The sequence below is a fragment of the Malaclemys terrapin genome, chromosome 1 (genome assembly GCF_027887155.1).
Source record: "Malaclemys terrapin pileata isolate rMalTer1 chromosome 1, rMalTer1.hap1, whole genome shotgun sequence".
Lineage (NCBI taxonomy): Eukaryota > Metazoa > Chordata > Testudines > Emydidae > Malaclemys > Malaclemys terrapin.
In genome coordinates, this window is record NC_071505.1 from 5,008,711 (window position 1) to 5,025,256 (window position 16,546).

Below are 16,546 nucleotides of genomic sequence, written 5' to 3' on the forward strand. Positions count from 1 at the left end.
GCCCAGGTTCGGACAGTTTGAGTATGGTGGTCACCGTCCCAGAAGCAGTCCTACCCTCTCCACTGGTGGATGGTTTCCAAGTCAGTATGCGAAGGGGTCCCCTTTCATGCCCCTCAACCATCCTTGTCCCTGGTCACAGATGCGTCGTCCCTAGGATGGGGCGCCCACCTGGGGGACCTCCGAACACAGGGTCTATGGACCGCAACCAAATTATCTCTACACATCAATATACGAGAACTGATGGCAGTGCGCCTGGCATGTCAGACTTTCAGGGAGCGTCTACATGGTCGTTGCGTTTCAGTCCTCACAGACAACACCACATGTTCTATATCAACAAGCAAGGGGGAGCCCGATCGTCCCCCCTCTGTCGGGAAGCCATTCGCCTGTGGGAGTTCTGTATAGCCCACTCTATCCATCTGGTGGCGTCCTTTCTCCCGGGGGTCCAGAACACGCTGACGGATCGCCTCAGCAGGTCCTTCTGGTCTCACGAGTGGTCGGTTCGCTCAGATGTCATCCAATCCGTCTTCCTGAGGTGGGGGTTTCCCCAGGTCGACCTGTTCGCCTCACGCAGCAATCGGAAGTGCCAAATGTTTTGTTCTCTCCAGGGGAGATCCCTGGATTCGCTGTCAGATGCCTTCCTGATCCGGTGGAAGACCAGCTGTTCTACGCCGTCCCTCTGTTCCCGCTAGTCCACAAGGTCCTGCTCAAGGTACGCAGTGACAGAACACGTCTGATTCTGGTCGCCCCAGCGTGGCCCAGGCAGCACTGGTACACCACGCTGCTGGAACTATCGGTAGACGCTCCGATTCCACTCCCGCTCTGGCCAGACCTGATCTCAGAGGACCACGGACGCCTCTGTCACCCCGACCTGCAATCGCTGGCTCCATCTCATGGCGTGGATGCTGCATGGCTGACTCGGTCGGAGCTACTCTGCTCACACTCAGTGCAGCAGGTTCTGCTAGGCAGCAGGAAACCCTCCACTCAGGCCACGTACTTGGCCAAATGGAAGCACTTCTCCTGCTGGTGCGCTCAGCACAACACAATCGGTGCCTCTCATCCTAGACTATCTCCTATTCCTAGAACAGCAGGGACTGGCGATATCATCTGTCAGGGTGCACCTAACTGCCATCTCGGCTTTCCACCCAAGGGAACATGGTCGCTCTATCTTCTCCAACCCGCTGGTCATTAGATTTCTGAATGGTTTGGACCACCTCTACCCACAAATCTGACAACCGGTCCCGGCGTGGGACCTTAACCTGGTCCTTTCCAGACTCACAAGGCCCCTGTTCAAGCCGATGGCCACCTGCTCACTCCTCTACCTCTCTTGGAAGACAGTCTTCCTTGTAGCCATCACTTCAGCGAGGTGCGTATCTGAGATCAGAGCCCTCACGTTGGAACCGCCGTATACGGTTTTCCACAAAGACAAGGTGCAGCTTCACCCCTCACCCTGACTTTCTTCCCAAGGTGGTGTCAACTTTTCATGTGAACCAGGACATTTTCCTCCCGGTCTTCTATCCGAAGCCGCACGCTACACGGCGGGAACAACGGCTGCACTCCCTTGACATTCGTAGGGCTCTCGCCTTCTATATTGAGTGTACAAAACCGTTCAGGAAGACGACCCAACTATTTGTTGCAGTGGCTGACCAGATGAAAGGCCTCCGGGGCTCCTCGCAGCGTATTTCCTCCTGGATCACGTCCTGTATCCATTCTTGTTACGATCTGGCTGGCGTCCCAACCACGCACCTCACTGCCCATTCCACAAGGGCCCAAACTTCTTCGGCTGCTTTCCTGGTGCAGGCTCCAATTCAAGGATTTGTAGAGCTGCTACTTGGTCATCAGTGCATACTTTTGCCTCCCACTATGCAATAGTCCAGCGGTCCAGAGAGGATGCTGCATTTGGCTCAGCAGTTCTGCACTCAGCGATATCTCAATCCGACCCTACCTCTTAGGTACGGCTTGGGAGTCACCTAATTGGAATCGATAGGAGCAAGCACTCGAAGAAGAAAAGACGGTGACTCACCTTTGTAACTATTGTTCTTTGAGATGTGTTGCTCATGTCCATTCCAAACCCGCCCTCCTTCCCCTCGGGCGGAGTAGCCGGCAAGAAGGAACTGAGAGGGCGCTGGGTTGGCTGGGGTATATATCCAGCGCCATGAAGGCGCCACTCCAGGGGGCTCCACAGCCGACCCACCGGGTGTTGCTAGGGTAAAAATTCTCCGACGATCGTGCACGCGGCGCATGCACACCTAATTGGAATGGATATGAGCAACACCTCTTGAAGAACAAGTTACAAAGGTGAGTAACTGTCTTTTTTTTCTGCACCCAAAGCCAGGGCAGCATTAGGGGATAGCAAGCAGAGCAGTTGCCCAGGTTCCCACACCACAGGGGTCTCTGCAAAGCTAAGTTGCTCAGTCTCCGGCTTCAGCCCCGGGTGGCAGGTTTTGGGGCCCCAGGTTTCAGCCCTGTGCAGCAGGGCTTCAGCTTTTTGCCCCGGGCCCCAGTGAGTCTAATGCCGACCCTGCTTGGTGGACCCCCTGAAACCTGCTTGTGGCCCCCCAGAGCGCCCCGGACCCTGGTTGAGAACTGCTGATGTAAGCCAACCTCAGCCAGACCTGGAAGAGTGTTAAAGGATTTTCTGATGAACACATCTGGGGTATATAAGCAAGCTTGGTAACCAGTACAGATCTGGTATGGAAGTACAAGACATGGTGTCAGGAGTAAACTAAGAACAGAGACAAGAAGGAACGAAGCACCAAAGGTTGCAGGATCTCATCAACATGCCTCTCTTCAATGCTCCAGAGCATTTCAGCTTTGACAAACCTTCAGAACGGACAGACTGGAAGCAGGATTTTGCAAGATTTTGCATTGCTATCAAGCTGCACGAAGAAACTGGAGATATCTAGGTTTTGTCTTTAAGTTATGCTACGGGAAAGCAAGTAGAGCATATCTTTAAATCTTTTGACTTTACTGGAGACAGTTCCAAAGATGGCTATGAAAGGGTTCTGGCTATGTTTGCTGCATACTTTACATCTCAGAGAAATGTGGTGTATGAAAGAGCACGTTTTCTCCAGAAAATTCAAGAACTGGGGTGGAGTTCTGCATGTATTGGCTGAAAACTATGATTTGGGGGAATGCAAAACATGAAAATATCAGCGACAGGCTAGTTATTGGGTTAACAGATAAAACCCTTTCACAGCAGCTACAACTGTAGAGAGATTTAACTCTAGCCTCGGCTATACAGAGAGCAGAGTAGTCTGAGATGATGAGACTGCAAAACCTAGAGCAAACTTGACAAACATTGAAAAACCTGAAACTAGCTTAGAAACTGTAAACAGCCACTTGAGTGTTAAAAGTAATTATTATGAACCCCCTGAGGCAAGGAGGGAGCACTCCCAGGCTAAGAGGGACCAATTCCAGCCTGTGTGCACAAGGTGTGGAAAAAGTCCTATCCCAAGAGATGATGCATGTCCAGCCAGAGACGCAAGGCATAATACATGCATGAAATATGGACATTTTACAGCTGTTCGCTGCACCAAAGCAGTCAGGAAGTTGACTCATATTACAGACAACTAAGGGCCATTGTTTCTGGGATCTATCACGTGTGATGACATACAGCCTGCCTGGAGAGTGAAACTGAATATTCCTGGCAAGACTATTGACTTTAAAATTGACTCAAGGGTTGACGTGACAGTCATCTCAGAAAGGATTTACGGTCCCCTTCAACCCTTCCCCGAGCTGAAGTCACCTGACACAGCTCTGACCAGCCCTGGAAGTATATAGAACTGCCTGGGCCAGCGCATCACAGAAATGACTTACAATGCCTAGCTTTTGTCTTTCTGTGCAGGGTTGTAGTAGCCATGTCGGTCCCAGGATATTAGAGAAACAAGGGGGGAGGGGTAATAGCTTTTATTGGACCAACTTTTGTTGGTGAGCGAGACAAGCTTTCGAGCTTACACAGAGCTCCTCTTCAGGCCTGGGAAACATACTCAGAGCATCTCAGCTAAATACAAGATAGAACAGATTGTTTAGCATAAGTAGTTAAAATATTTCAAGGGACCAGACAAGGTGAGGTGGCCTAACACCCCTCCAGTCATGGGGGAAAGGAAGGGGGGAACGGTAGCTGCAGGGGGTTGTTAGTGGGTTACAAATTGTTGTAATAAGCCATAAATCCAGTGTCTCTATTCAGTCCATGATTTTTAGTATCTGGCAAAATGAATTTGCTCCCAGGCTGATCTTTTGAAAGTGTTGTGCAGGTTTCCTTTGAGGATGAGGACTGAGAGGTCAGATATAGAGTGATCACTTATAGGGTGATCAGATATAGGGTGTTTTTGACTTTTATCATTTTCCTGTGTGAGTTCATGCAAGAGCATAGTGATTGTCTGGCTTCACCCACATAGTTCTCTTCATAGCAGGCCTGCCCGGACCAGCTGTGGCACTGAGTTCCTTGCACCCCACTTCACAGCCCGTCGACCCCCAGGCCGGAGGAGGTGGAGCAGATGTCCCAGAACTGGAGTAAGCAGCTGCACAGCGGCTCATGGAGCGGTTCTCTGCACAGCCGCCACTGGGCTACCCCTGCGACTAATTGGACCTGTGAGATGGGTTGTGCTCAGACTATGAGAGCTGAGCCTCAAGAAGCCGGCCAGTTATTACTTGGAACTATGGGGTTGAGGACAGGCCAGATTTTAAAGGTATTTAGGCACCTGACTCCCATTGACATCAAATTCCTAATGCAGTGATCTGGCTCACTCGATTTCTTGTATGTAAAATATTTATCTGCAGGGTTTTCATGTTTCTTTTGACTTCCCTTTTCGCTAAAGCAAAAGATCCATCCAGTTCCGTATTCCCAAGGCCCCCGAGGGCTGACGAGTGGAGAAGTCCCACCTGCAACGGTGCCCTGCCAGGGTTTATTTTAATTTCCCCGAGCCAGAAATAGGAGCCCAGCGTGTATTCGGTGTATTTTAGAGACGGGCCCTCGGACAGGCTGAACCCAGCCCTTGTTGTGGCCCTTGGTCCCTGGCAGCTGGGTTGCACATAGGTTGGTTCTCCTGTCAGATGTTAACGGCAAAGCATTTCATGCCGTTGTCCCTGTGCTTTGGTGGGTAGCTGGGAAAGCTGCCTGATGGGGATTTCCCAGCTTATTTCTGAGTTGCAAAGTGTGCCGTACTAACGGCCAAATGCAGGTGGGGGGTAAGAGACCCAGGCAGCTCCCACGGGATTGTACCTATTGCTCCCTGAATATTGCCCTGCAAGCTTGGTTATTGAATCAGCTCTTGCATTTGGCTGTATTTGGAGCTGGTAAACGTCTGCGTTCTCTTTGCTTCTGTTGGCAGCGTTTGTTTTGAGTTAATAATCCCTTGCCGGCTCTTCCTTCCGAGGATCTCACAGCACTTTACAAACACAAATTTGATTTCCCTACGTGCCGGTGAGCTACAGATGGGGACACTGAGGCAGTGCTCTTCGGTGTTGGATGGTTTGTAGGACACCTGAACTTGATGAGCAGCAAGGGACGTCCTCACTAACACAAAGGACTATTGGCCATCTTCCGGCAGAAGGTAGCCCAGCCAAGCGCAAGCCAGTATGAGGCAGTGAGAGTGTCTGAGTGGGATGCTAAAATGGGGGAGCTGCCATCTTTCTAACTAGACTCAAAGAGCTGCAGTGAACCAGAGGGCCGTTAACGCAGTGGTCCACTGAGATAGAGAATGAGCAGAGAATGCTCCCTCTGAACGCCGACGTGCAAGGTCTATGTGACGACTGGAACATCCAGGAGAATCCAGCCTGGTTCCTGGTTATACCCAAAGAGGAGACCTTGAGGGCGTCACCGGGCCTATTGAAGGAGGATTGAACCAAGACAAGGGAAAAGAGCATGCAGGGCCTGAGCCCCCAGGTGGACTGCCATTAACGTCTCAAGAGAAAATCTCATGAGAGCAAATCTTAGGACAAACTAAGTCATTGCACCGTAATGGTGCAGAGATCCACCCGGCACAGCTGGGAAAGGGCACCAGAGAGCTGGTTCCAGATTCCTGAGGCTGGGGCACAATCTGTGCAGGCCCCGGCATGAGTTAGAGCTGCCTAGGGGTTGCTCAGACTTCTGAAGTCCCGGGAGACACGCGGAGTTACACCGAGCTGAAAATCTGGCCTCCTGTTGTCCTTCCTTTGCCTAAAATGGGGCTGAATTCATCCGGTGGTTGCAATGGCTGTTCTGCCCCTAGCCAGACACACTCCAGGATCTGTAAGCCCCCGTCCCATGCTAATTCAGGATCATGTTTCGAACCGGCTCGGTCCGCTCTTGTGCACTAAAAACTAGTGCGGTTCTAAGGCTGTGGCTACACTACGCGGCGTTGAGCGGCACGGCGCTGCAATGGTAACACTTCCACTAGGCCACTGGATGTGACCGTTCTTCCTCTTCCAGCGATAGCCCCGGTCATGGGCAATCTTGTCACCGAACAACACGGAGAACAGCCATGTGTGGCTGTGGCATTTAACATCGCTTGGCAATTTGGCTGAAATACGGTATCGCCATGACGCAAACGCAGTCAAGCCTCCAAATCGTCCACAGGTAGCCAAATGTAGTAGATGCTTGCCCACACCGGCCTGTCCATTACATTGTGCACTTCATACTATTCCAGGGTCAGTAATTGCCAGCAGGAAAATTCAAACGTATCAACACTCAGTACAGTACAACATTTGCACTATGACAAGCCTGCAGAAATCAGTTGTAAATTGGAACCCACAGTACGGGATGCAGTTGATCGAATAGAAGATATGACCTCATATTCCCATGTAGTTAGGGGAAACCAGAATTATACCTTGGATTAGTCCAACCAGGCCGCAGGTTTTCTTTTGTGATGATGACAAATCTGGACCGGGGATGGGAGATCAATTTTCACTAGAGATCATATTGCGTGATTGGATCAAGGCGACCTGAGAGACTGGAATGTGTGGTCCAAATCAATTCCACCTGACCAAGAATGGACAAAGCAGAGCAGAAACCAGAGACGGATGGCAAGAACCACGAAGAATGAAACCCTGTGGAACATGAGCCAAAATGCTACCTGGAAACCGATGCCAGGCTCATAACAGGAGTGGGGAAGATGAATCGCCGTTGTTATGGAGTCATCACAGACGAATTACCTCAGCCATTTGGTTCTGCGTGTGTGAACTCCATCACACGCTACTCTGAGTTATTTATAGAAGCTGTGAATGGGCGACAGGGAATGGATCACTTGATGATTGCCTGTTCTGTTCATTCCCTCTAAATCACCTGGCATTGGCCACTGTCAGAAGAGAGGGTACTGGGGTAGATGGACCTTTGGTCTGACCTACTATGGCCGTTCTTATGTTCCTGTGTAATCTGCATATTCCCCAATAAAGGCACGATAAGAAGAAATAGCTAATAGTTATTGTTCTGTTTGTTTTCATTTGTTTCCTATTACAGTTCTGGTATAACTATGGTTTTATGTTGGAACTTCATATTTTGGTTGAAAAGATAAGCTTTAAAACAAGTAACCATAACATGCAAAGAAGTCAGGGAAAGAGATACAGATTTAAAAGGCCAACCCAAAGAGTCATGGTAAACTTCGTCTTGGGATGAATGCTGCGGTTGATTTGATGTCTGCCTTGTATAAGACAAGTTGGAAAGGGGGTGCATGTTGAGAGCTGTTGATTCTAGCCACACAGGGTATGGGAGTTTTCAGTGAAAATCTCGGAGAAAGCACATCCTGCCTGAAATGACTTGTTTGGAATCCAAGACAAAGGCTCCCTCCTGAGTTCTATTTTGTCCCCCAAATGCTGCTCATTCCAGTCTGAAGCTTCCTATTATCATGAGTTCATGGACAACTCATTCTGACTAGTGATCCCTCAGAGTCCTGAATCCATACACGTATTCTGATTGCACTCTGGTCTTGCTGGCTCCCTAGGTGTTCCCACGTATTTTGCTGAGGTTCTCTGGAATCTGCACTGGAAGGTAACAACTGCGCATTGATTGAGTATTAAGAAGTTGGTCAAATACCAGAGAAAATATTTGTTGGATAAGTTATTGTGTAAATATGGGTCCCAATCCTGCAAAGACCATTTGAGTAGAATCTGATTGGCTTCAGCGAAGCTCCTTGCAGGGTCCACCTGTGTGACGCTCATTGCAGGATTGGGGCCGTGTTTGAGCCGCTCCAGAGTTGGATGAATACCAGAAAAATTGAATTCTCAAATAAATTCAGCCCCCAAACTGGCAAAAATTTGTCACCTCATGGACTGGACAATGACTCTTCAGCCAGGTCTAGTGAAAAGGTCAGTGGCCTAGTGGAAAGAGCGCTGGACGGAGACTCAGGAGAACTGGAGTCTGTTCCTGGCTCAGCTTCCTGAGTGAGCATGGGCAAGTCACATCACTTCACCGCTCCGTGCCTCAGTTTCTCCATGTATAAGAAAGGTATAAAGATATTGGGCTCCTTGGCAAAGCACTTTGCGACCTACTGATGAAAAGCTCTACCTAAGAGCTAGGTATTGTCTATCTAGGATATAACACACACCCCTTGTGACGGGGTGTACAAACCTCACACTGGGCAACAAGCTGTTAAGGAACTACTCTGGGCCCCACCCCTCCACACCTGGAGCAAATGCTCCATCTGGAGGAGGCATTAGAAGGCAGGGGAATTGCTCATTTGGGGGCAGACCAGGGAAGAAAAGAACAGACCTGCAGCAGAGGAGAACGAAGGGAAGGCAGAATCTCTCCCTATGACACCTGCCCAGAGGTCCCTCCAAGGAAGGACCTGGCTCAGAGACAGCCAGAGAGGGATGTACACCCCTCTTCTGCTCCTAGGAACTCTGGACTTTGGGAATCCCCCTTATTTGTTGTTTGGACTATCCCAGCAGGGGAAAGCCCTTGGCCTGAGCTGCTCCAGGAGAGGCGGGGCCATACCCTGGAAGGAGAAAAAAAGCTACCAGTGCACGACAGCACCAGAAAGTGCCTTGTGGTGAGCAGACACCCTGCACAGATGGTGACTTTGGGACAATTGCGGGGGGGGGGGGGGAATAAGAAGTGAGCCGGGGGGCACCCTTGACCAGCCTCAGCCATCAGATCACAGATAGCCCTCAAAGGGCCCTGGGTGGGAGCCCAGTGGAGTGGGAGGTGGCAGCCTTAGCCTTGACCACTAGGTGCCACTACCCGACCAACCAACCCCTGCGTGAGGACTGTCAGACCCCTACATATACACCTATTGCAATGACGCTGGGCTGGGGCTGGAGGGAACTGAACAGGCCAGTTGTTAAAATCTGATACATTTAAAACACCAGAACAGGTGCACAAAATGTTAGAAACCACTACAGGGGCTGAAGGGCCGGTTGCGGTCAGGACTCAACACCGCTGATGGCGTGAGTGGGTCGCTTTGCTGAAGTTCGTTTTGCTCCCTGTAAAGGTGCTTTCGCCACCAGAGCGGCACAGAACAGCTGTACCAGGGCTGAGAATGTGGCCCATCATCTCTACCAGTAGCACTAGAAGGGGATTTTGCATGTGTCCAGCTTCTGTTGATGGTCGCTCACCATTTCAGCCATCAACAGCAGCCGTCCTTCTGAACAACACGGCAACTCCTTTAGGGCCCGATCCAAGCCCAGTGAAGTCAATAGGAGTCTTTCCATTTCTGGAAAGCCATAAAGCCAAATGGCATTGGCTGGCCCCACAGGGATCCTGTGTTATTTAACATCTTTATCAGTGACCTGGAGGAAAACATAAAATCATCACTAAAGTTAATCCAATAAAAGATGTTCCCTCACCCGCCTTGTCTCCCTAATATCCTGGGACCGACCCAGCTACGACTACACTGCATACTGATCCATTTGGCAGATGCCACAGACATTGGGGGAGTGGTAAATAACGAAGAGGACCGGTCAGTGATACAGAGCGATGTGGATTGCTAGGTAAACTGGGCCCTGTGACGAAGTGGGAATGTTCTTAATGTTTTCCCTGAGTGCTGTGTGGGTGCCTCAGTTTCCCCTATGCATTTCTTGAGTGTCTAGGGGTGTGTGATTGTTGCAGAGCCCTAGGGGGCCAGTGTGATGGTGTCTGCACAGAGAATGGCCGACACCCTGTCTCCTGGCAACTGATGGCCTGGGCCCCTCTTCCGCAAAGGTGCCAACTGAAGGTGTTGGAGAACAAAGAGATCAGGTGACCTCCTGGCCCGGGAAAGAGACAAAGAGAGAGGAGGAGCTGAAGAGTTTTCAGTTTGGAGCTGGCTGGGAAAATGGAGGGGAGCCCAGACAGGGCTTGGGCCCCCCAAGATGGACCTGACTGAGGGGGTCCTGCTGTCTGTACCTGCAAGACCTGTCTTGTTGTTACCCTTCCCTTTATATTGATGACAGATACCGTTACTATCGAGTTAATAGAAAGCAACCTTGGGAGTGTAGCTATGTAACTGCTCCTTTAAATTTCAAATAGTCTGCTGGGGGCATCTGCCATTTTGTGTTCTGTTCCCATGCAGCCTGTTGGCCAGAGGATAATAAACACACTGTGCTCTCTCTCACAGAGGCTGTGCATTTGGTTTTTCTTCTTCTGTTGTTTTCCCCTTTAATCTAAAGTAAATCATGCAGGCTCGTCTCCCATTTCCAGCCTGGATTTTCCACTGTCTTACACCTTGTGTTGTCAACCCCACCATTGTAAACGATGGGCCCAGGGAGTATAAAGTGCTATAAAATCCACTGTCCATTCGTGCCCAGGTATAAATGACAACACGAGATGCAGGACAATGAAGACTCAGGCCCCCTAGCACTAAGTGGCTGACCTGACCCAAGACACGAGTCCAGTGTTGTGTGTTTCTCTGGAAATAATTGTTGCTATGACTACAACTTAAAGCAATGTAAGGAATTTAGCTCTGGCCCTGCTCTACATGTCAGTTGTGTTGTCATTAGTGAATGTATGGGAAACCCAGTATCCTGAAATCGGGCATTGGTTAGCAGGAAACTTTCAGTTCTTATAGCCCTTTGATCTTTTGGGGGGTAATTCTAGGGTGGACAGTCTAGCCTGATGGAGACGAGCTGTTTCTCTCCCACCTACTGAAATCTGTAATGAATGCAGGGTTATCAGTCCCACGTGACAGTAGACAAGAGGCTGAAATATGGATGATCTGCAGCCTTTAGTCACGGATTTATGGCCCAAAATGTGAGACAAAAGATCAAATGAGGAGTTATCGTTTTGCACCAGAGCAGAGCCATAAACCATCCTCGGAGACTTTCTTTCGCTGACTCAGGTTTGTTCAACTTCATGCCTCATCCTTCCCTCCCCAAGAAGCTGTCGAATCAGCGGCGCCCGGATTCACTTGGCCCTGTGCGAAAATGCACCAGCCTGATGTTATGCTGACAGCAATGGAGAAATGTTTAGCTCTAAGCACTTAGAAAAGTAATTAAAGAAAACCATTAATGCAGCTCTGTGCAAGGTTTAATTTTACTCCAGGTACAGTAATGGGAATGACTCAGCCACGTATAGCCTGGAACAGCGTTTTCAGGTGGTGAGGTAACCAGTCCGTGTCACTAGGAGAAGTTGGAGTGAGAGCTTGTTTAATACGGACTGAGACACTTTTTGGTATAATATAAACAATGAGCCAAAGTTCCTAGATTTAATCCCCAACTGACCTTACCCCAACTCTCCACCTATCTTTTTAAAGTGATCCTCACAAGGTAAAAATTATAGCCTAAACCCTCCAAATTCCTTGTCTGTTACTAATAACACCCCAGATTGTTCAAACGGAGTGTTTTTTAAAACCGAATTTACTTTGCAGCAGTATTGTTAACTCCAAATCATCAGTCAGACCCCGGACATCTTCAGATGGGCTCAAAAATCCTGAGATTTCAAAAAATAATAAATGTGGGGTTCTTTTTATTTGTCTTCTGATGTTAGAGACTTCAGGGTTCCCGCCCCCTGTGGTTTTTCTCTGCAGCCAGGAGGGCTGGACATTTACTTTTTTTTGTTTAATGAAAGCTGAGATTTTCAGATAGCAACATGATTCCAGCAATCGAGGGCTTTAAGAAATACACACTCCCCGAGCCCCCACCCTAATGGCAAGACTCTTGATAACACTGCAAGAGTTGGCAATGCTGCATTTTTGCTTTTTCTCAGCTGGGATACTGAGTCCGGAATGGTAAATGTCATGTTCTTTCTCAGACCAGTTTCACATCCTGAGTCTCAGGCACTGGCATAATGCTGATCCATTTCAGTGCCCAGCCCCGCCGGGAACGGTTGACACCTAAATGTACTTTACATTAAAAGGAATATAAAAACATTTCTCTTCACAATGAGCTTTGTGCCAGTTGGACAACATCCATGTTTAGGCCACTTCTCCTTTATTAAAGAAAAGGCTAAACAGGATTTCAGATTACAACGAAGCAGAAGTCAGCCCAGCCAAACGCAGCCCTGATACAGCAAAAATCCCGGTCATAAAACTGCCTCCCAGAAGTCTCTGCAGCAGGGACTTGCAGCTGGCCTGGCGATGACATCATCGGGAATATTTTGCTAAAATCGCCAAGGCCTACGTGACATAGCTGTACAAACAGTGTCCCCAAAAGGAGACTCTCCTTTAGCTCAGGTCAAGGGCACCAGAACAGGGGGACCAGGGGGCCATGCTAGCTATAGGTGTGAGTGATGGGGGGGTGAGGAGGCAGAGAGGAGCGAATGGGGGTGGAGCCTCAGGGGGCGGGGCCATGGTTCGGGTGCCTGTGCGCCCGCCCTATACCTTTAGGGCGCTTCTGCCACTCCTGGCTCAAGTGGGATTGAGATTTTGGAGCAGGACAGTCTGTGGCCAGCATCGTGGCAACTGTGAAGCCCCAGACAGCAATGGAGGTGTCTGATTCCAACTACATTCATAATAAAGAATGATGGAAGAGAAAGACAGAGAGTATGGAATTACATTTATTTTAAAAGTTTCCTAACCCTTAAAAAATCCCCTTGGGTGCTTTGTCTTAGGCTCTCAATGGCTCGAGCCCCAGAATTGCTGAAGTCAGCAGCCTCATAGCCCTGTAGAGATTCTCTCATTAACACAGTTCAATTAAAAAATAAAGTTCTACGTCTCAAATCGCTTTCCAGGCCCTGCGTGAAGCATTGGCCTTGCAGTGAAATGAAGATCTCAGACTTATTTGTACCAATTTTGTATGACATATCCTTCTGCTACATCCTAAACGCAGCTGTGTCTTAGACGTGGGAATGTACACATCACAACCTGCAGCATGTTGCAACAGGTTTGCTTAAAAATCTGTTGTTGATTCTTTACTGATTTTCTAACCCGTTTCAAGGCGCAGTGTCCAGCGTTTGTCTTTATGCTGTTTCAGAAACTCTTTCCCTGATTTTGGAAAGTTCAGAGGTACAATTTGCCAAGAAATGCTCACGTGTCCCACTCCCTTACCCCAGTTTTACACCTGTGTCACCCCATTGACTTCACCGGAGTTCCTCTGCTGTAGACTGGTGTATATTGAGAGGAGACTCAGGCTCTGTTTGTGGGTTTCCTCCATGGCAGTGATGGCAGGGACATGTAGGTTAGAGGAGTTGTAATAATCTGCGGCCACAACAGACCTCATGGCTGTCAGGTACTGTGCACACCACCACCATGTGGACTTTGCAGTTGTCAGCAGGCATGAAACTCAAGTTATTCTGCTCCATTAACAAGGGAGGCTAATTGTTAGCAGCAATATGCACAGCAAACGTGCCTAAATTGGAGCAGAATCATCATCTGCGATGTAGTGATGCAGATGGCAGAGACAGCAGGGCTAGAACACCAGACTGGGACCTGTATTCTTTGCACACTGTTACTCCACATTTAAGATGATGGTAGCTTTAGTCCCCATGTAAAACTTCCAGGAGAGGAATTTGGCTCACGGGTCTCTTAGTGTACGTCTACACTACCCGACGGATCGGCGGGTAGCGATCGATCTATCAGGGATCAATTTATTGCGTGTAGTGTAGACGTGATAAATTGATCCCCGATCGCTCTCCCGTCGACTGCTGAACTCCAGCTCGGCGAGAGGCGGAAGCAAAGTCGACGGGGGAGCCGCGGCCGTCGATCCTGCGCCGCGAGGACGCAAAGTAAGTGATTCTAAGTCGATCTAAGATACGTGGACTTCAGCTACGCTATTCTCCCCCCCACAGTGTAGACCAGGCCCCAGTGGCCAATCTCTTGTGTAGAAGAGCACTCTAAATAACAAATTATCCTGGGGATGTCCGGTGGCTCTCTGGCAGCTTAAATGAATGGGCAATCGGTGGAAGCATGTGAGGATCAAAAGAGGGCGATCTCTTACTCCGGGCATTGCCAGGAGTTGCCATTTATTGCCAGTCATGGTGAAGTTTGATGTTCTTAAAGCCCTAGCTCCTAGAGGCCTGTGATTATGTGAGAATCTCATCTGTTGTTCTTTTTTTCTTTTAAGTACGTTTCTCATCTTGGTCATGGTTGGAGAGAAAAACTTGCAGACATGACCCCCAGAAGCTCAGAAGAATAAAAAGACCCAAAACTATTATTTGTAATGATTTTTAAGCCAACCTCGTGACTTTTTTGGAGCCTGAGGCGTGATTTTTTGAACACTGAGGATTGGGGATACCAAGGCAATTCCATAGCACCCTCACTGTATTGGGGTGACCACTGCTTCTGTTAGACTGTGGGTGTCACAGCGCAGGGATGGTCTCTGCCTGTGTCCTGTACAACAATGGTTCTCAACCGGGGTACACATAGTGACTGGCAGGGACATATAGGGCTGAAGAGGAGAAGCAGAAGGAGGGGGAGAGAGAAGAAGCAGAGAGGGAGGCAGATGAAGGGGGAGAGATCTTCCAGTGGGTACATCAGCTCATCCAGATATTTGCCTAGTTTTACAACGGGCTACATAAAATGCACTAGCAAAGTCAGTACAAACTAAATTTCATACAGACAATGACTTGTTTCTCCTGCTCTATCTACCATACACTGAAATGTAAGTACAGTATTTATATTCAAATCCATTTATTTTACAACAGGATGGATTTGATTTAAATCACTAGTCAGGAAGACTCGATTTAATCATGGTTTTCTACATAAAAGGGCATTCTTGTTGGTTGTTATAACCTTAATACATATTCTTCACAACTCAGAGATAGATGTAGGTTTCCTTTGTAGAAGGTACACACTATACATTTTTAAACAGTGATTTATTTTGAAAACTTTTCAGATTAGTTTTAAAGCTATATCAGAAAAATGAATGATTGTTTGGTTATTTCATTTACCAAAGGTAATTGAAGCAGATATTTATGAAGTCATTGGGAGGTGAACTATCTCCAATTTAACAGGTTAATCATTAATATTTGGAGGATTTTCTTGCCATGCTGTATTAGGAGGAGAACATCACCAGACAGATATTTAAATTGTTTTATTTAACTAAAACAACAACATTAAGTATTCTGGATTTTTTCTTCAACAGCAAACATATAATATTTTAACAAAACAAGCATATGTCCCTCACTTCTCATATTTATCTCCAGACTTCTTCTCCTTTTCCAGATCTATTCTGCCCCCAACAATCTTCTATTCATTGAACTTTTTGAAATTTTACACGTTTAGAGAGAGGTAAGGGATTGACTCTGTGTACACAGATTTTCTGAGGGACAATAGGGTTGAGGTCTGTTGTTTCTCACCTCTATATATTATTTATTTATTTTAAAAGATTTTTGCTGTTAACAAGCTCTGGAGACACAAATGCACAATTTGAGAACTGCAAAACTAAGCATCTTTGATGGTATCTTCTAGACTGAGCACTGAGTCCCATTGGGTAGATAGAAAGATTAACCTAAATAATCTATACAGAAGACTGTGGAACCCCATACGATTGGGTCCCTAATCCATGAACTATTGGAACTCATTTACAAAACTTTTCTTAAACATGACATAAATATATTGTCTCATTCCATAGAATTAGAATTTCTAATCCCTATTCCATGATGAGAGATCTTTGAGCTATAATGTATCTTAATTAAAACTATCTTTAGCTAGGTTTTTTCCTTAAAAAGCATTTTATCAAAAAATCCGATTTAAATAAAAAAAATCCGATTTTTTTTTAATTATTGATTTTAATCCACCCTGTTTTACAATTATATGGTAAAAATGAGAAAGTCAGCACGTTTTCAGCAAGGGTGTGCTGTGACACTTTTGTATTTTATGTCTGATTTTGTAAGCAAGTCGTTTTTAAGTGAGGTGAAACTTGGGGTACGCAATTAGACTCCTGAAAGGGGGATAGTAGCCTGGGAAGGTTGAGAACCACTGCTGTCCAGCAGCAGACACCCTGGCAGCGAACGTGAGCATGCTCCTTTGTGGGTATTGCAGTCACATCTTGCACAGTGGCAGGTACCCCGAGATCCCAGTGCAGATAGGCAGAGTTCTGGACAAAGGGGATTCACAGACTCCAGTGGGGTTCCCCTTTTCCAGCTGAGCTGGTCTGGCACGGACACCCCTTCTCCTGGGCCTGCAGAGCTGGGACATGTTGCTTCTTTAAGAACTTTCCCCTCCCCCACCCTTCTGAGTCCATGCCCTTCCCCTGCCCTCCCGCACCCGGGAGGCAGACG